We start from the raw sequence: 23,104 nt of genomic DNA on the forward strand, positions 1-23,104 counted from the left end.
GTATAATGTGCGTATAATGAGAGTAATTGTTATGGAATATAGACTCATACGATTTGTAATAATAATTATAGTCTATCAAATATTCGTCGTTTAATAGAGTATATTATAATACTATGTCAGAAAATAAAATAAAACAGACAATAACACGGAACGGCGTTGCAAATAAATTATAATAATTATCTGCACAAGTATGATGATATTCCTAGGTTCCACACTTAATATTACGTGTGTGTATTTTAATTTTTTTTCACGCAAAAGTAAATAATATAAATAATTTCAGTATCGCGAAACATTATATCGTTTGTATAATAATATATATTGTACATATACACACATATATATAGTCTACATATAGGGTCACACATAATAATAATATGTGTAATATAACCTGCATATTATGTGTTATATATTACACGGGTAGGTACCTCCCATCCATTATAAAATTAATTCAGCGGAGCATATAATATATTATTTTCTTTAAACGCCCTCGCAGAGTTTTTCAAACATATTATAATAATAATATACTATGCGTTTAATATTATACCACTCTGGAGAAGCGCAGTTACTCACGGTTTAAACTTTAAAGCGACGTGTGCGTAAAGTTGATTGAAATATGTACAATTTCTTTTCTTTATCCACTCACCGCCGCAGTTCATAACAATACATACATTCACGACACTTTAATTATTGTGATGAAGTGTGCGCCCAGCTGCAGAAGTGGTGACCAAAATATATTATGGTCCACGTGAGCCACAATCATCGCGGCCGATCGTCATACATTTTTATTATCCGGCCGGACAACTATTTTTCGCTATCTTGTTGGAACCATTTCATCATTGAGCTGCAAAAATGTTTTTATCTCATAAAACGAACTAATTATTACGCAAAAAGTACTCATTACCGTTAATTAGGTAATTATGACGTGCGAGTAAAGCTGATTGAAATATGTACAATTTTTCTTTTCTTTATCCACATTCACCGCCGCAGTCTACAAAAATACATTTATTCACGACACTTTAATTATTGTGATGAAGTGTGCACCCAGCTGCAGAAGTAGTGACCAAAATATATTATGGTTTGATTTACAAAAAAAAAAAAAACAACATTTGTCTAAAACCTGTTTTGCGTAAATGTTCCAATTTTTTTCTTAAATTTTCTTTTTATCCTATAGCTTAATAGCTAGTAGGGAATGCTTGTACAATGTACATAATTAACTAATTTCCACAGAAGACAACTACTTTTGGTGAGCTAGTACTTACTGACATTGGAATTTGTAATACCCCTTATCCAAAACTTTGAATCGACATCACTGTCACAATTTTCTTCAAATCGATTGGCCATTATATTATGTACAGTTATTCGGTTGTACATAATATGGCTAACTAAAAAACTAAATTAAACAAATTATCGAAGGGGGTATTGAGACTGACCCTCCCCTTGCAACTAGATTCGCACCTGCTACCGAGTAACTCTTGCTAGGATCATTTGGTTGGAACCATCACGGAGGTCGTGCCGACAAAATTGTTCAAAAAAGTAACGGTCGCGGAGAAGTCAAATAAAAAAAAATCGTTGAAACCATTTCTTATTATTTTTTTCCCTGCACACTCCTTGAACATTTTTTTTGCGTTTTGTTCTCGGTAAAAAGAAAATGTCGGCGATAGGCTAACGGTGGAACCCAACAGCGGGTACATACGCGATTGAAATGTCAAATTAGAATCTATACATGTGCGATAGTAGCATGCAAACTCCTAACACGTGAGCTCGTCAAACTTTTCATTTATTTTTCGCAAAAGAACGATACGCTCAAACGAAGGAAAGTTATATTATGTTCGAAAATATTGAAATCTTATATTGCCCTACGCGTCCTACGACGTTACACGCCGGGCAAACGTTCTGTAAATTGTGTACTTACTATAAATATATACTATATAATAATATATCGGCGTGTAACAGCACACTTGAATTCGGATGGAGGAGAAAATGGCGAGTGTACGCGAAAAAAGTATATAATTTAATAAAAACCTACGCCCGCCGCGCGTTTTTCGTTTTATAGATTCCGAGTGAGGCGAGAAAATACGAAACGGTTTTTGCAACGGCGTTTTATTATTGTTTTTCTTCAGCAAACACTTTTTCAGTGTGGAAAAAGAGAGTGTGTTTGAAAAAAGTTTCGTGGGGCTATAAAAAAAAAATAAAAACGGATATCTGGCAGGATGCGGTATAGGCGTACTTTGAAGAGGACGTTTTTCGATTTTCTCATGCCCTGTTCGGGTTTTCTTTGTTCACTCTCCCGTAAAAGAATCGATGACCTAAACGACGTTTATAGACAATTAAAAAGAGCTGTTTTATACTCGGCCATCGTCGTGTCCACCCTCGTACGATTAACGGTGCGACGGTGCAATGCAATGCAGAAATACGATAAAAATATTACTCATAAATTATCATTATAATATTATTATTATTATGTCTTCTTGCGGTTCTCTAAAAAAGCGATGTTTAAATAATAATATTTTGGTTGGTAATTGTTTTGTTTTTTAACAAAAACGGTCGGAATTTATACATATATACTGTCCACCACGCAAACGCCCATTTAGTGTCGTTATAAGGAATTTTCACCGGCCCACACTCAGCACTAAAATCACTAGGTAATGCACTCAGTGATTTAGGTCACTCGGTTATAGACGCAGGTATTGAAAATATATAAAAAAAAAAATTGCCTCTGCCATTATTTTTTTGTGGAGCTCTACAGAAATAGCAACAATGCAGACATTGTCAATAGTTCTTCACTCCTACAAACTAGGGTATCAATAGAAAGTCTATATAAGAAATCGTGGGCCGCCTCAGTGTCATAATAATTTTCAACCACTTGGTCATACCAATAAGAAGTATTCACTACCCCCGCTGCGTTAAGCGTGGGAAAGATCACTCGTTCGAGGATTGCACTAAAGACATAATCTCTCGGCCAAATGCGCACTTTGCCCATACAGCTTCTCATAAAGGATGCCCCTAATACAAACAATATCTAAAGAAATCATCTCTTTACTCTATCCCAAGGCCAGCTCGTCCTAATCAGCTCCAAAGTCCCGATCTTTTCAATCAAAGGCGATCATATTATGCAAAGGTCACTCATCAGTCATCACCCACGTTCAACTGTACAACCAGATAATTTAAATTATTTGAAATCTATTACCACCCCACTATTAGCTTTATATGTCCTCTGTCTTCGTGCGACGCTCTTGACAAACAATCTTTTAAATAATAATATTTCGATTTGTAATTTTATGTATTTCAAGTGGTTTTTTTTTTTTTTACCGCAATCAAACGATGTGGTTTCGAAGCATTTATATTTAAACGAATTGATAACGAACAAAACAATACCCCCAACTCCGAGAATTCGATCACATATTATAATATAACACTAGCTGAACCCGTGCACTTCGTTGCCGTTTAAGTGTACCAACTATATGTGACTCAAACTTTGTTCAATTCGTTATTTAATATTCGGTATATGGATTCAAAATTAATCTTAACTTTTCCGTTGCCCGGAATAAAAATTCTGGTTCGCAGCAGTACATTATCAGGTAGGCAATCTACCTGCGGTAGATCGCGGACCCCATGCTGTATGTACGTTAGTGTATGATTTAACTCTAAAGTATCAAAGTTATACCAAGTTTGTCGTATTCTACCTATGGTGGATTGATATAATCAATTAATACAAAATCCTTTCCCAACCTAACCGTACTAAAATCAGATGAATAAACGCAAACACATACAAAAAATTCATTCAAATCGGTCTAACCATTTAGGAGGAGTTCAGTCACAACACACGTACAGTAGAATATTATTGCGCTTAGCAACACATTCTGCGATTCATTTCTATATTATATGAAATCAACATACATGCCCGATTAACCAATAGCAACCAATATAATATAATGCACTGTTGAGCCACTGTTGTATTTTTGACATACAGATTTGAGATTTCCTACCTTTCCGGTGGATTTTCCTAAAATTATATTTCGTAAAAACCTTCTCCTGGCAGTTACGGACATCTTAAAAAAAATTTGAGCCAAATCGGACCAGCCGTTCTCGATTGATGAATTGTTATACATTTTTGTCTCCATTTTTACATATATAGATTATAATATAAAACTAAAACCAATAAAATAATATTTTTAAACAATATCGTTATATGTTTCGATTCCCTCTACTCGTCGTCAGACATGCAATATATTTTCAATGCCACTTTCAGATTTTCAAAATTGAAATATGGGAAAAATTTTTTTCCCGAAGAAAAGTAAACACGACTTACGTTTTTTTTAATATGGTATTATCTTGTCATTTTAATTTTTTTAGGAGTGCCGAGGATCAGAAGGAATAATATATTACAGGGAATTAATGAATCATTCAGGATATAAATACCGGGCAAGTTAAAAGTTTTTTTTTTTTAATCCTTGTGAGGATGCCTGCAGGTAACTCGACACAAAAACAGGACACGGATACAAAATATGCCCAATGTGTGACCTCCTGTAGCTGGAGGTAGGTCACATATTTATAGGCCTATAATCATAAATAGGTCACCGTGCATTGTCAGGTCCTCTCTCTCTCTCACGCTAATATTTATAATATTTATTTTTTCGTTCACGTTCCACCGGTCGATCGCAACGTGACATTTTATCCAGAAACTACGACTCATCGACTAACTGCGAGATGGCGTATTTTACGCGATTAATTTGCGATCATTTGTTTTGCCAACCTTTTTCTCTCCCTTATCAAACCTCACGCACGAAACCGTGGTTGCGCTCACTACCAGGGTGATTCACCGAACATGTTCATCCCTGTGTTTTATTTTTCTCGTTTAGTGTCCATTTATAGAACAAGACGTGGGCTATAATTGCGTTCACATAAAAAAAACTTATTATACGAAAGTATGCCAGTTTATAACATTTAAGTAGGTAAATCAAGTAAAAGATTATAGTCAAACTTTGTGTGAACTTCGAAAGTTGTATAAATTATTACTTTTTTTAATAGAATATTACTATTGATAATTATATAATTTTTAGATATTCCCATATCGTATTATCGTAGACCACTTGTTCTTTCCCGAGGCTTATATGATGATTCAGACATTTTATAATATACTGGTTAAAATTTCGATTAGGTTGTTTAAAAAATGATTATTATTATCAGGGTATTTGTAATTTAAAGTAAAAAATGGAATTTTTAGCCTGAGAAAAATGAAATTTGGTTCACTTCAATAAGTACACTTATTGATTAAGTCGCAAAAATATGGAGGTCACGTGCACTTGGCTATAATCACTTAGCATGTGTTTGGATGAGGGTGTGTGTGGGCTTGTGTTTGCAAGTGAGTGTAGGCAACTGCGTACGGTATTCATCGACGGGATGTGGCATTTATTTATGAATTTGAGACTCAAATATGGCAGGTCAACGCCGAGTTTAAAGCTTGTGCCTTGTCGACGCTAGCTGGAAAAATCTAAACCGGCTGCCTTTTGTACGACCAACCGACACGCGTTCATATATATATATATATATACCTGCATATTTATTTGCAATATATTTTGTTCTTTGTGGGTGTGTATTTGTTTGTGGTGTTTGGGTGTGTGTGGGGGTGGGTTTAGTGTGTGCATGTGTGGATGCGAACCCAGGGAAACACCACCGCCCCATTAACATATACGATGAGGAATTCGCTGCGGATACAAAATATTTTAAATTTTAATGTTTATTATTATTATTAGATGCATAATTACAGTCTACAAAAGCCGTTATGTGTTTGTGTTCTACAATATAAGATCAAACGATTTCCACGATAAATTAAAAAATAAAATGTAATTAATATACGTTTGACTTGAAAAAAATACGGCCGAGTCGAACGATTGTAGGCATGTCATAATGTACAGAAAATTGAATTGCGACACGACGGACAGACCTGTTGTGATTTTTTGGAGAAATAAAATTTGATTTTCGGTCCGTGTAATGTGATATTGTGTAGTAGATTTTTCAAGATTTAAATAAAATAAATACAGTCAATTTTAAACACACCACTCGCTCAAGCTTGTGTTTTACTATTTTAACTATATACAGCACGCCATGATCGACCATAATATTTCTTAAGACCAAGAACAAATTAACTAATAATAGTCGCGGTTTGAACCTTTACCTCGGTATATAGGTTTCGAATAAGATCGAATTCAGATGAACACTGTTAACTTGTTGAGGCACCTTGTAGGGCCCCACAACCGGAGCGCCATTCAGTTTGAACAAACTTCATTGACCAAAATAGACATTTTTGTCTGAGCTCTGTTCCAATATAAAAGGTAAGAACGAATGAGACTGGAAATAATAATATATTATACAACTCGAAGTTTCAGGTCGGAAACACTTTTATTAAAATGTAAAACATACAAATAAATAAAACACTAATTCGGAACACTTAGCCCGTACTACGACCGCCGCTTCACACGTACGATCGTGGTACCTACCTAAGTTCTCACCGAATCACTCAGCGACAACGAGAATGCCCGTGCCTGGCGATGTTTTAAAGGAAAATATTATTGTCGCCTCGGCACATCTTGCTTCACTGGCCTGAACTATGTCAATAATACAATTTAGGTACACGCCTTAAAATATTCCCACCTACAAATAATATTATAATGACGACCATCGACAATATACGACACTGCTAACATTGTATTGTGCAGGATGATTCACCACGCATAATATGCTCTCCGTCTTTTTTTCTCTGCAGTTGTTCAAAATCTGATTTCGGAAATGGGATTTGTTAATTAATGTACTTTTAAAAATATCGCTTTTCAAAATTATTGCCACTTAAGGAGTGTGTATAGGTACTTACTGTGGAGGTACAAATACACGTATATTCGTCATTGGAAGCATATTGGTGAATCACTCTGTATAATATATATATAATAACGATACACCGTTGTCGATTATTGTTAAAATACTATGTATGTGATGCGATAATATTATTTAATTTTTGTTCGTTTTGTTATTAGCGGAAAACAACTGTCGTCGGAAAATGTGTGGTTCACCGGAGGGAAATCGTCCGCGACAACCACGCGGAACCATGTTGGTCACACAAAAATAACATAAATCGTCGTACGAATTTCGTTAAAAAAATAAATAATATCTAGCGCAGTTGTCGAACTCGTCGTCGACGGTTTGCTGTCGTTTCGTCGAAATATAATAATTCCACGTGGAGACATATCTTTTTCCCTCCAAATACGAAACCCCCCGCGTCACGCTTATGCAGAAAATGTACAATAAATATAATATATTATTACCACGGATATGGTATACGCATCATATGATTTGACTTGTTTGTATCATGCTATTTCTCGCGAAGCAGACGTCGCGTGCGTTTTTTTTTCGCATATAAAAAGCGAATTTGCATCTTCCTCGAACCGCGTCGAGCGACATTGTACATCATATCGATATCGGTGCGATTGCGGTGTGTATAATAATAATAATATATATTAACGTCATAACAATATACATATGTATAATACGCGCGATATTATGCGCTAGACGGGGTTTCATATAACAATATATTTCTTTTCTAAAAACGAATCCAATATTGAGTTTCAAGCCCGCAATCAAATAATACAAACGCGTATACACCTACTCACATTTCAGCTAAAAATTTGCGCTTTACATAATTCGTTATGTGAGACTTTTGTATGGCCGGTACCTACGTGTGTTTTTAAGAATTATACACCGATTGGAAAAAACAGCGTCGACGTAATTTGAAAAATAATAATAAAAAATGTCTTTCTATTAAAAACAAAATTACATTTGTTTTACCCGACGATCGACAGTCGTATAATATATAGAGAAAATGCAGGCAGCGTTAAAGATGTAATCAATAGTAACTTCAAAATAGTTTAAACCTTTCGATCGAGACGATGGGACGGATATAGGAACTCGCAATGCGTATTCGGTGGCGGATTGATAGATCGGAACTCATTACTTGGTCGTTTTCATCCGTGGTCGATACCTCGATACCACGACTGCTTTACGCGGTTCACCGATTTTTTTTCTTCCTCGGACGCTGCAAAAAAACGCCCCCGCGATCCAATTTTACGTCAACGGAACAGTACGCCGTTTATGTGCTTCTTATTTTACCAGTAACATTGTTTATATTTTTCCAGCGTTCGGTTCTCAGTTTAATTTCATTTAATTTGGTCTTTTCCATTTGTGTGACCATTTTGTTTCGATCGCTATGTTTATTGGTCTAAGTGTGTGTTCATAAGTAGGTACCTACTGTATTTTAAGTCTGTTCCTATCAGCTCTATTCGTTGTAGATTTATGTTGCCAACGTATCCACTTTCTCGTCCACTTCCAATGTGCCCAGGAATCCAGGCTATGGTGATTTTTTTTCGCAGTTGTTTCGCTGTTGTTCATATATTTATTTTCAGACCGTTTTTGTTCTCATAGTTGGCTAAGATTTTTATGGAGCTTAGTTAGTCTGTGAAAATAATGTAACTAAATATGGTTATTGACCATTCGTTATGTATTTATTGAAAAGTGTATTCAAAAATAAGTTAAAATATTTCGATTGAGACGATGGAACTCGACACAACTGATGCAAATTCGGTCGTGCGTTCATAGATCGGAACTCATTACTTGATCGTTTTCATCCCTGGTCGATACCAAGACGACCCTATCCGTTTTACCGATTTTTTTTTCCTCAGACGCATAATAACGGCCCTTGTACCAGTTTTATGTCAACGTAAATATACGCGAGTATATTATTATATAGCCAGTGCCCCGCACAGCTATCGGATCAAAGGGTCGTAAATGCGAGCCGTTTGATTACAAATTTACCGTTTCCAACGGCGCGCGGCGTATAAACAAACATTATTTATTTTATTTTATTACCTATTTATTTATTGCGCTTGATATACGCCAGACACAATCCGATAACCGCAAAGCATAATACACAATTAAATTATGTTTTATAGTGTGGTCGTAATGCAGTAGGTTAGTACGACCGTACAATAATTATATTATATAGGTAGGTGTGTGTGTGTGTGTGTGTGTGTAAAGACTCGATAATTGCGTTTCGATATAAACAATGTATAATTTAACAATGTGAGCACGTAACACGACAATATAATATTATTATCGTCGTCGTCGTGACAAACGGGTCGATAAAAATAATAATATTTCGCGAAACCTATTTTACGGGCGCGGTATTAGACGACCGTTCAATTATATTCTGCACGTAAATATCACAGTACCGTTTACCTCTTAATTAAATCCAAAATATTAGTATTATGCTTTACTCGTTTAACAGTATTACAATAAAAACATGCGAGGGGCATTAATTTTTCACATGAAATCGCGCGCACGCAGTCGAGTGGGCACTTATTGCGTAAATCGGTTCGGACGACAATCGGCGTAACGACGAAGACGTAAAAATAATATATAATATTATTACGTAAGTAGGTACCTACATATTATTTTTTACACCGTTTTGACTTTTTGTCGAGTAAAAATGTATTGTTGTAGTCAAACAAATCCGTCTAGTCGAGTTCATAGTCGTTATGGTACTATGACGTATGGAATCGCGAAGTAATGAAGTTTTAATATTATTATGTTAGCAACTATGAGCGTTAAATTATGAGCAAATAGTGATATTTCATGAAATAACTAGGTAGGTTACTTTACTCAATATAATCAAATAAGGCAACAAACCATAATATTATAATTTTTTTTTTAACTAATCCCGGAAACTATGCCCATTGACTATTTATCTCAGTGGGGGGGGGGGGGGGGGTACGGTTGGATTGGAACAAGTGTTTGTGTGTGTGATAAGGATTTTAGAACTAATGACATCAGCCGGTGCTTTCACTCAGGCCACGTTTCTTAACTGAATGCAATCACCATGCTACACCGTGTAGTCATAATATTATTATAACTTATAATTTTATTTTTATTTCAGCGATTATTCGGTTGGAAATTGGAAGTCGAATAGGTAAATACATTTAAAGATTTCTGTGGCACGTGGTGTGGTATGTAACGTTTTCGTAGTATTAACAAGTACGACAATTATTTTATAGTAAGGACAAATTTGTTTTAAAGCTGTTTTAAATTGTACCACATTAGAATTGTTAATTGATCCACGCCGTTGCTTAATTTAAGCAAAGAATAATTAAAGGGGGTCTATTAGCAAATTAATAAATCATAATTGTTAGTATTTTCAATGGGTAACCTCTTTTTTATCAGAGTTGACTTTTTTCATCAGGGTTATTATTATTCCATTTTTAAATTTTTTAAAACTTATATTTAGAAAAAAAAGTACTTACATAGCTTGATTTATAATTTTTTTTATGAGTTTCCTTGCTACAGTGGTCATCGGTCTCAATGTTAGTTGAGACGGCTCGATTGCTTGTTCTGAGTTACTTTGTTTGAATATTTTCGTTGTGCTGATCGTTGACGGAGCTGTTTTATGAGAGACTGATATTGAATGCTTGAAAATGATTTGGTTATGTAATAGTTTTCAACCCTCTTTCAACGTTTATATTTTAGATATCAAGTTTTTCATTTACATTATTATTTATTTCTGGTTAGGTTAGGTTAGGTAAGGTTAGGATAGTCCGGCTCTGACCACGAAACATTCCCACATTAAATATAGATTTTTGTTATACATAGATTTTTTTTATCATTTATGGATTTTTTATTAAATAATATATATTATATCATCGGATAGTCATCATGTTGATAAGCGTTTGTCACAGGGTCAAAAACTCGCTTTAAACATTAAAAGAAGTTTGCTGCTATATGATATTATATCGTAACTATGTTTTTAAAAGTCAAAATCAACGAAAAGAAAAAAAATTTTCAAAAACTCGTCGTATTTTCCAAAGCTCCTCCTCCCTCACAAGTGCTTATAGTTGAAAAACGGACGAAACTTCGCACGAAAACGCATGCGGTGAATCTCTGCCGAATCCAATAACAATCGTCACCACCGGAATAAATAAATTTCCAACTCGTCACGGAGGCTTCTTCGGACATATAATATCGCATGGGGGGGAGACGTAAGCGATCTTGATGAAAGGGTGCGCACGCGCGCTTGTGTGGTTGATAAACGGTGAAAAATATAACCACCTTTTCGGGGGGTAGGAATAGAAAAACGCGTAGGCGTGTGTTGTATAATATTATAGGCGCTTTTTACCGGGTGCTATGGAAAATACGATGACAATGTAAAAGGTAATAGTTTACCGCTGTCGAACAATAAAACAAAAAAAAATAAATGCAACAATACAATAGCAGCTTCCCAGTCCTATAATATTGCAGTAATGCTCGTCGTACGGCCGCGTGCGTTTGTCCGCTAATTCCGCATTGTTCGAGTTCTCGCGAGTGGTTATTCTATCCAGCACCCATCGTGCGTAAATTGTAATACCATTAAACAGGTATGTGCGGGTACCTATATAGGCGCACAGCCTGCTGTGCAGCCACACCGGAGTACGTTTTTTTACGCGATATTTTTTATGCACGGCACACGCACATGATTTGTACATATTATCTCTCACCGCACACGCACGAGTGCTGTTGTGTACCATAATAACAATAATAATAATATCACATTATAATATATATTAATACAATTTAAAAATATATGGACAGCCACGCGGTATGTGTGTGTGGTGTGCACGCGCCGGGCTGAAAAACTATTTTGTTTCCAACACGTTACATTGTGTGTCGGCGGCCGTCCGGCATTGGAGGCCAAAGTCATGGTAAGTTTGGGATAAGAGGAAGTAGGTATACCTTAGTAGTATAATAATAGGGGAAAAGGACACTTTCATAATATTATATTCGCGTATAATACAAGTCGTGCGGGGTCGCCGTCATGCGCACACAAAAGAAGAAAACACGTGGAGGGGCAACGGGGTTTTCGTTTTTATTTCGTTCTATATACCTACTTTTATTTACCGCTTTGATAATAAAACTGACTTTTTGTGTGAGCCCGCCACTGCCGCCGCCGTGTACACACATGTGAGTATAATATTATATAAATGCGCACGACCCATATATTGTTATATAAGTATATATACACATGTTGGTGTAGTTGTAGTGCATGCTTGAGGGGGGGGGGGGTAGTCGGCCGACTCTGGCGCCCGGGCTTGACGTTGCCCGGGGTGGAGGAGGGTCACTTCAATTTAATTTATCTGTCGGCGTAGACAAAACGAGAGCGGAACTCGCCACGGCCATTGAACGCGCTGGTTCACATATATATATAATATTGTATCGTCGGATTCATCCGGCGAACGAGCGGATGGCTAGTCCGGGGGAGGGGGGTGGAATTACAGAGAAAAAGTGTTTGAGCATAATGAAAACGAAAAATAATAAATACGGTCACGCGTACACAGGCGCGGCGTTTTTTAAACCACCCTTTCTCCTCCGCCACCCCCACGAGCACGTGGAATTGGCACTAAGAACCGCGGTGGATATAGAATAGGTACATTTTATATACATAATATATATATAGGTCAGGAGTACACTCGAAACTTAATAGTTATTGCTCTCGTCTGGTCCACTTTGAAAAGTTTTACGAGTACAATTTTTTTGCCCGCTGTCTCTCGTCATCTCACGTTTGCATAATATTATTATGAAATCAAAAATATTGGCGATGCGATTGAAAATTGCAAATTAAAATATGTTCGGTTTTGTGCACACGCTTTGGGGAAACCTGTACAACACTTTGGATTTTACTCGAAATGAGTGGTACTACCAATTATTACAAATTACAATAATGTCCGTATATACCTAATCTTAAAAGGACGCATACTAGTTGCAAATCGATATAGACATTTAACAAAGAAAACAATCATTTATCGAATGTTAACCTTTAGGTAGGTAACGCGCTCGGTTTCTATAGATAGTTTATAAAGATTTAATATAAAATTGGATTCACGTCAGTTCGTGCAGAAAGGAAATTTACGATTCGTTATTATACTATGTGATACTTCGCGATGAGGCGTTTAATATTGTTATTTTTTTCGAAATCTGAAAATTGACCATGTTTTTTATGCAAAACAATATCGATTCCACGCAAAAACACTCGACTAAAATATCAAATAAAAAATAATTTACAAATTATCTATACATCAAAGAGAAATATGCAAATATCGTTGTACCAATTTATTATTCCAATGTATAAAGCATAGTTTCGCAAATTATTACGTTAGCTTTTTGCCGTTTTGGTGTCACAGTGAAAAAAAAATATGTAAAAGAAGAAAAAAACCAAACCTTTTGATATTCGTTTTCATTTTATTTTTGAATTTTTGAATTTTCCCCTTCGTTTATTTGTTTGCGGGTAATCTAATTTAATTTTGACAGGAAAAAAGTGTATTGCAATCTCAATGCATTACGCGTACGACTCTATATAATATAGGTATTCAATTTTATATCCTCCAATAATTATTTATCATCGAATCACGTGTAGGTTAGGGTATGTTAGGTTAGGTATATATAGACCTAACCTAACCTACATATGTAGTAGTATATTCTATATTATATAGGGAGACTTTTTTTAATAAAGAAATTTTCACTCAATTTTATTCGAAACTCTATAACTCATACACGTACCTAATTATAGTAATCAACAATATTGATATTCATAGTTTTTCAACATTTTGTCAAAAATAAATATAATTAATAGGTACTTTAAGCCCGGTTATCTTGCATTGCTGTATTTGAATGTTTCGAGTGTCCCTCGTCATTGACTGGTTAGGTTAGATCACTGGAATGGATGTATTGCATTCAAAAAAATGATTCTGAGTGGAGCTTCGGTGTACTATAATATAAAAGTTCACAACTGTTAATATCGGTTGCGTATATATTTTAGTGTGTTAGACAAATAATTAATATTTGAATTATGAAATAAGTATTGATATTGTCGCGTTCGGCTCTTAACAAAAATAAAATATAAGAATAAAAGTTAAGGGTGCCTTCATGACAAGGCGTTAGTTCAATATAAATATTGCAATAACGACCTAATATGGATAAAGAAGGAATTAAAATAGATAGTCCAAATGCCAATGTGATAAATAATTGAATTTATTATAATTTTAAGTGATGGTAGGTACTTTGGTTTAGTATAATAATATAAATAATAATAAAAAGTGTGAGATGCCTACTTGGCACCCACTAGGTGAATAAAATACAATAGCAATAATAATAATAATAATAATAATATTGAAGTGCTTGATTAGCACACAAAGAATAGTAATAATTGAAGTGCTTGATTAGCACATAAACATAATAATAATTGAATAATAATTTAAGACAGCTCGTCAGCTGATTACCTGGAGAACTGGTGTCCATTAGCGGCTTCGAACCAAACGCTACCGACTCAGGATGCACACATTTGCACATTAAAATACAATATTATAATAAATAAATGTGTGGCAATCCCGAGAACGTACGACTAACGAGCCACCAGTTCAAACGAATAAATCACTGAACACAATATTTACCTAATTGACAACGACACAAAATGCACGTGCTTCTGTAAGTATCTCGTGGTGCGCCCTGAATTGGGGAATAATATTAAATGATTGAACAGAATAAATGACTGAACGATACTTACAGAAGGCAATATTCACAGAAGACGAGCACAAGATGATTGACTATGTAGGTATAAATGTATTGGATGAATGTATGATTCTTCAGCGAAAATGAATGTATTTAATTGATGAAATAACATATGCGGTTGACGTCGACCGAACAGCTCGAGAGGCAAACGAAAAAAAAGAACGAACAAATGTAATTGAGTTGATATGAGATTTTTACGAAAACGAATGAATATTTGAATGACCAATGAAAAAACACATAATTCACGAAAATGCGATCAGTACCACCTTAAACATTTAATACGACGAAATACAGACTTTCGGTGGCACTGAACGCGGCACGCAACTTAACGAATGACGAAAAAACATTGAAAGTACCTACATGAAAAAATAATAATATGAAAAATGTGACCGTTGGAATCCGCACATTGCCCACTATCAGTTAGATAACACAATCTGACGGTGGGACAAAGCGCGCACTCCCCGACTGGTTGTCGCGAATCACACACACACACACACACACACACACACACACACACACACACACACATATGCACACACCAGACGGCCAGCTGATTTGCTGTTGGCGCGAAAAAGAAAAATATTTGTATTTGTTTGCGGAGCGAGCAGATATATTATATCACAAATCAATTTATTGACATTGGTGCACATGTTATGATAATGTGTTTTATTAACTACTGGACACATAACCTTCAATTTTATTATGGTGCCTACACAACGCATACAATAATATAATATTGTCTTCCCAATTCCCTGCATTTTTCCTATTACAGTCTGTTTATGCAGTTTGTTTCCTGTGTGCTGACTGAGTAAAACAATAAAATATACCAGTATTGTAAAATGCTAATTTATTACACTGAATTTAAATCAACACAATATGATTACTTATTCATTAATGACTGCAGTTAAATAATAATGCATTAATGTTTGTATGCACTAACAATATTGCACACGCACCCAAAATTGTTTGTCGGTGCATTGTTGACGCACGCATTAACATTACATCTTAAGATCATACGTACTTTGAATACTATTTTGTCATATAGTGTATCGAAATCTAAAAATATGTCTTAATTAATATAATATGATACAAATTTGCAAAAAAGATATTGAAAATTTTCCTGCCGTTAAAATTTGAACGCAGTGAGCCCTATTGTTATTTTTTAAAATTATCGTAATACATTATATCATAATAATAATTAACAACTGTCCCATGTTATTATTGTGAAACTTCATAACCATTTGGTTTTATTTACCAGTTGGTTCGCTGCTTGGTTTACATTAAAACTGTCATTGTGTTTATACTGTACGGATTTTCATTTTATATCGAGAACAATCACGTCGTCTGAAATTGGAAAGTTTTCATTGTGGTTAATCGCTCTCGGCGTCGTTCGTATATTGTTGCGGTCGTATAAACGGAGTTTAAGTGTTGATAATCGTAAAAAATAAGTGAAATTGTGTTTGAAAAAAACGCACTCCATAAAATAACTTAGTACAATTTTTTCGCATTAGTCTCGAAATATATTTGTAGCGTCGCAATATTTTCATAAAACGACAATCCTTATAATATTATATTCATTAAAACATCCGACAACTATAGACGTTGAAATGCGGAATAAATCGTCTACAGATTTATAAAATATTATTTTGATAACGCGTAATTATTTAGATTTTTTTTTATACCACGATACTGTTGTAATATATTGTGTCAGTGAATATATTTTGTAAAAATCGTTTTAATTTCCACCACTCCGCTACGGCCATAGTGGTGGCGTTATACAGAGTAGGACGTTTACGAATAACATTTTATTTAGATGATTATTTTAGATAACATTTTATTCGAATAATTTTCGTTCATTTTGTATGGGTAAACATAGATTTGGTAATTTAAAATAGGCCCATATTATAAATAATAGTTGACATTGTATTATAAGTTGCATAATCGTAAATTTTATTTTATTCGGAAAAAATGTAAAAATATTATATAAGTAATATAGAACAAATATAGATCTATAGAAGAAAGTAAAGAAATATATATATATATATTTTAATAATAATTTAATATAATAACAATCATAAATAGTAGTAAATTGTGATAACAAAAATCTAAATATATAACAGAATAATTATTGCTATTTATTTCACCAAAAAATCTGAGACTAAAGTACTGAAACTGGGTTATACTAGATACAATAATAACGTCTTCAATATTGATAAATAATTACTCTTAATGTACATAGTAAGTATATGTAGACATACTAGAAGAATTATAACCTTTTTTATTATAACTATGTTTGAAAATTGTTCATATAATATTATGATGGCAAATTATTCGAATAATTATCTAGATAAAATTTTGCCCAAGTCTGGCGTTATATCGTATTAAAATCGTCGTCTGCTGTTTAGTATGTTCACTCGGTCAAACTCTCTGCTTTGATTTGTGCCGGAACGTTGCAGTAATATATTATTATGTGTCGCATCGACCGAAATGCCGTCCGTCATTTGTCCGCCGATGCCCAAGCGTACGATAATATATTATATAACGTGGGACCATCGTTCCGCTGTTTAAACGTCGTCGCACGGTATTCGTTTTAAATTAGTTTCTAAATGTCTCGAATTTGTATTCCGAGTGCGAGGTTTATTGAAATTGCTACCATTCCTTTCAACAGCGGCGACGGCGGCGGGTGTATAACGATCCTGCAAAGGCGAGTTTATAACCGATATATATATATTGTGTGTGTGTGTGTGTGTGTGTGTGTGTGTGTGTGACATTTTAACACGCCGTTTACTGCCACCCCGGGAAACTGTATGCGATCTTAATATCGGTTGTATATATAGGTACGATAATAATATATGACGTCCACCTCAGGACACGTTTTGCCGATTCGATTTTAACGGCCGTTTGCAGTTCTGAGTCGCCGAGCGCCATCTCATCCGGATCGACCACCGCCGCCGGAATGAATATATTATTATTATTACCATCGACAGTTTTGTTTATAATATTATTATTTATTATAGAAACAACGGAAACGGCCTATGTCGTTCAGCGGCAGTGTTGTCGGTTGTCACTGCGCTATAGTTGTAGTCTCATAATAATGATCGGTGACGTATCCAGAATTTTTTTTTCGGTTGGCTGAAAATTAATTTTTGATAAATTCTATCCGAAAATGGTTTATCAATGAAAATATTGTTGTTATTTAACGATTTTCAGTGGGTGATACAACCCCCTTACCCCCCACCATACACTCCACTGCATGACGATAATGACACCTTCTAACTCCTGCAGTTGTACGGCCGCAACGATCGCGGAAAAGCTTCGATTACATAACGGGACAGGAAAACTAAACGCTCGATTCGGCGTAGTCACCGGAATGCCCGCGAGCGATCGCGTCTTAAAAATATATACTATTATTGTTGTATTCGCAATAACGCGAAATTTTTACCGAGTCAATATCACGTGATGTCTCTTGTGACGATTCCACACGCGAAACAGAAAAAAGGCCTGCTAGAAACTACGATACTGTTATATTTACATTTCAGAAAACTACAATTGAAACTGCGACTCAGTCCAACTATTTTGTGGCGTCGTCGACACCTCCACACTACAACTGATGTTTCTACCCATAACACTGTTGGACTAGGAGTTCGATCGTCTTTGACGTTGACGATAATTACCTGTAAAATAGAATTACGTCACGTGATCGCAATATATATTACGAGCACGCGGAATTTAGTTGGAAAATAATTTTTATTAACTGGACTATTAAACAATGATATCATGGTGTTGAATATTTTGTGGTCTGGGGAGTGGGGACCAAAAGGCGCGTGAGTTATAATCACACTGCAGTATAACGGCGATTTCGATTGTACTTTATGAGTATTATTAATTAATATACCCAACCCTAAGTTGATATTTTAATACCATACTCATGGCATATAATGGCCATATAATATAATATCATTAAATATAAATGCAACAAGTTAATAATATAATAGCAGATGGAAATCATAAGAAACTACATTCATTTTGTTTTCTAGTTATATTTTGATTTCTGGAAGGTATGAAAAAAGGAATATTGGAATAAAAACTCACAAGTTGGTGCAAAGTACTTGTGCTGCTGCATACCTCCCACGCTCGTTCCTATCGACTACCAGTTCAGAATACAAAAGACTCTTTCGCCTTATTTTATCACAGGAGAGATGGTAAGGCGGTCACTTGAATTTATGACGTTTAACGACACCCACCTAGTCGGTGACGAAGAACTCTGATTGGTTGTCAGATACACACTTGGTACTCTGGCCACCCATCATTCCGAGTGACAGTGTTAATTTCATTCGTACTTTTTGATAATTAATGCATCGTGATATTATGCACCATACATTGCACGTTTAACTTTCCAGCTTTTGTGATTTAATAAATTCATTACCTTATGGCACAATTTGGACCAGACAATGACAACCAACGGCTGAATTAATTATAGCCCGCCTCAAGATTACCTAACATATTAATTTTAGTTAATTAAAATGTATATTTTTTACATTAATTTGATTTTTAAAAACATTTGATTCCATAACAACAATTTATGAAATGCATCTATATTTATTTCTTCTTTGTGTTTAAATGATCTGTGGGTAATATACATTCATTCGATATAATTACTTGGCCACCAATCACACACATTGCGAATGGACGATTAGAATTTCCTCAAAGATATCTTCCGATAGGTTCACTTGACCCCTTCCACAGTTTCCCGGGTGAGAGGTACCATATTAGTACAAGACAGCCCACGATCAATTGGTAAGTACACACTATACGCACTTTATCCCGACTTTGAGACTTTAGTTACATTGGTGTAACGTCGGAGGTCAAACGTTTTCTGTCAGTTTAAATCGTTAAAAAATTCAACCGCTGATTAATAAAAAAAAAAATATATTATTTGGTAACTGAATGTCATCATATCATATTATAAAATAAGCCCATGCAGGTACTATATATTATTATGGTAAAATTGGCCGAGAGTGAAAATCGTCTAACCAGTTATATTAGCTGCACCGGCGTAGTTCTCGGAATCAAGTTCGGTATTGACAGCGAATCTATGTATTATAATAGTCGCTTTTTGGCGATATAGTGATACGATATTTGATATTTAATATAAATTATAAATATAAATAATATAATATGGTCCAAAGCAGGTACCTACTGCAGGTGAGTCGCGTAGTAAAATCCCGCGGAATCGACGGGGAGGTGTCGGCGAACGACCCGCGGTCTCGGGGGACGGATCCGCAGGAGGACGATGCGTAATATACGACGAGTTAAATCTATAATAATAATATTATACCGACCATACACGAGTGGAGGAGGATAGTGAAGGACAATCTCGGCTCCGAGTTTTTCAATAGGCCAGACGCCTGGTGTACGCGTATATATACGAGTAGCGATATACGGGAGACGGCGGGGGTTATAGGGGAAGTGGGAAAGGGGAAGTAGGAACAACGATCGTTCGTGCAGATATTTATATTATATATATATATATATATTATAAAGAAGAAAGTTCTCCTCGCCGAGAGACCGAAAACTTGGCTTTGGGCCCGTTGCCGGCAAACTGGAGGCCGGCCAAATTCCGCCGCCGCCACTGCGCGTTGGCACTAATCCGAATTCTGCTCGCGTAGGTATAATAATAATATGTATATATATTATGGCGGCGGTGAGTGGCGATGGAGGTGGCACCCATACGTATATGTATATATATATATATGCACGTACATAACACATAATAGCCGCTACCTGTTTTCACCACCACCTATTTTGCTGCTAAATCAGTCGTGAGGCGAACTTATGCAGTTCGCGGGGGGTGGACATAAAAAAAAAAAAACGGAAACCGCGCGCTAAGACGATCTTCGCCCCGAACGAGTCGATCGCCCATGATTCTGAGGACAGGCGCGTGCGCATTATCGACCCGTGACCTCGATATTATTTTATTATCGTATAACAGTGTCGCGTACGCGAAACGAGCGATTATCGACTAAAAGAAAATAATTAGCCGATTTATCGTCATGCGGCTTTAATAACGATTGCCGAGAAAATATTTTCATGTATAAGAAATGTGGCTTGTCAAAACCAGCCAAAAGCACTTTTTTGAGAACTGGGTTTTTCGTTTTTTCACATTGTATTATTACGACTCCTGTAAAAACATCAAACAAGACTAAAATTACTGGTCTAAGCTGCAGACCATGGAAAATTTTGATTGGTTATAAAATCTCTCATCTGACGATGTTTATTTCAAAACTTTGCCGTGTAGGTACACAAAAACCGAAACAAACATGTATAACGTTGGCTTAGAAATCAGCCATAATATGATGAAATTTGCAACAAAACCAGATATATCGAAACTAGATATGTAATAACTCTTTTAAAATAATATTTCTATAAAACACTTATTCATGCAAAATATATATATGTTACGGGCATAGTAGACTATCGGGCAATGTAAACATTGCACGGTCTATGTATACTTTGCCCGGAGTAAATTGAACTCTGTAACTTTAGTGTTTACTTAATATTTTAATTTATTATTTTAGTTCATGATGATAACTATAAGACAGAAATCACCAAAGGAACGTTGGAACACACATATCTGGTCGTAACCAGTTTACTACGTGCGAAGAAAAATTAGTTACTGTAGATGATGTGCCTGATTTAACAAATACATTGGGAGAAGCAGTGAGGAAATATTCAAATTTAGGAGGACAGGGTTATGATAGATATAATTGTACTCAACAATGTTCAAATAAAAATGTAAATGTAAGGCAGCAAAGAAAACATTTATACGAAGCCTAAGACGATGTGCGTATTGTGTATCTAAGTACAACGTTTTGACGACTCGAGATTTTCGGCAACGGACGGACGCAAGCGAATATCGGAGACTACGCCGGCAATATTGGTCAACGGAACACGAAATTAACACATCGCGAATACGATTTTTAGCGAGATCACGGTAACACCTCACAAATGGTAGTACCCACAAAAAGGCCATAGAGGACGCTCGGAAAACCAAATAAATACCTTAGCGACAATTTACACAATACACTATAGTGTTATAGACACTATGTTTTTTGTATATATACAAGAAATGGCTGCTCAAAGTTTGACAAAACGAACCGGACCTTAGGTGTTTGGTTAGCACGGTTCATTTGAAAACACTAAAAAGTGAAAGGCTAAATTGTTTTTGAACTTACACCCTTATTGGACTAGGAAGCTTTGCTTTGCGTTGTCTCTTGCCGTCGATGTTGGCTAAATATAAATCAAAAGGGGAAATACCAAAAAACAAAAAAAAAACTAAATAGGCATAATATAGTTATTATATATATGTATATGAATATAAACAAATAACAAACAAAAAATAATAATAACCATGTTGGAGACAATCCAAATAATTATACAAAGGTAGATAAACGGTAGAAATAAATAACAATATATATTATAATATAGATACACAATAATGTGATTTCCCCTATACCTCAATATAACGGCGAGAACAATCGTATCGACTTGCCATTTAATAATATTATAACAGTTTGCATCGTGTAGGAGTCATGTTGAAGTCCGTGTAGGTAAGTAAATGGGCATGTCAATATATGACCCAAACTTCCAACTTGATAGTTAAAATAACACAAAAGAAACAATATAGGATGATGAGAAAATGTCGAAAATACTTAGTGAAAGTAGTTATACGATTCATTTTTACTTGCATAAGTTATACGATTAATACACTTGAAAGTCCCTACACCTGTAGATGTGCACAATAACCGATGAACGGCGGAACAATAACGTTACCAGGAAGATATAGGTCAGCATTGCAATTAGTAGATTAATCAGCTTAAAATCGCCTATTTACCAGACAATCCGGTAAATTTACCACACATAACTGGCCCCATATGCCGCCTCACAAAGTCAAGTATTCACAGAGCTTTGCCTGATATTATGTGATCGATGTGGGCCCCGAAGGATAACGATGGAGTGTATATAATATGAATTATACTCAATAAAAATTTTAAAAAAACCATTATTGTTTTTACATCAATTATAGATTTACATTTTTTTCGATTTCGACGTAAATTTTGAATAATATCAACAGAAAAACACTTCGTTTTTGATACAGGTAACTATCGGTTTTTGACGAGTTTCATATTTATTGAAATCTATTTCAAGTCCTGCAGCAGAGAGTATGGCATACCGATGTTGCGATTTTTCTATCATCCAAAAATGATTTATTGTGTACGCTTCCTTGCCAAGCTCACAGCTAGTGTCTGATATATTATTGTACTGTTATACTATACACATTATTATGACTTATAATATTTTAACGCGAAACGACGTTCGCGCGCTATAAACAACGCAATAATAATATAATAATAATAATTTGTTCGGAAACTTTTAACGCGAATTAATAATACGCTCTTATTTCCGCGAA

The 23,104-nt window shown here is 35.2% G+C and overlaps 1 long non-coding RNA gene across 1 annotated transcript; it reads right to left on the reverse strand.

The window, feature by feature from the left end:
• Positions 1-367: 367 nt before the first annotated feature.
• Positions 368-15,028, reverse strand: LOC107882862. Its single transcript, XR_003839231.1, has 5 exons — positions 14,517-15,028; positions 13,704-13,834; positions 10,344-10,543; positions 902-988; positions 368-841 (listed from the first exon to the last, which is right to left on the reverse strand). It is a non-coding gene; the product is annotated as an uncharacterized LOC107882862 (long non-coding RNA).
• Between the last annotated feature and the right edge of the window lie 8,076 nt (positions 15,029-23,104).

This window comes from Acyrthosiphon pisum, chromosome A1 (genome assembly GCF_005508785.2).
Source record: "Acyrthosiphon pisum isolate AL4f chromosome A1, pea_aphid_22Mar2018_4r6ur, whole genome shotgun sequence".
NCBI lineage: Eukaryota > Metazoa > Arthropoda > Insecta > Hemiptera > Aphididae > Acyrthosiphon > Acyrthosiphon pisum.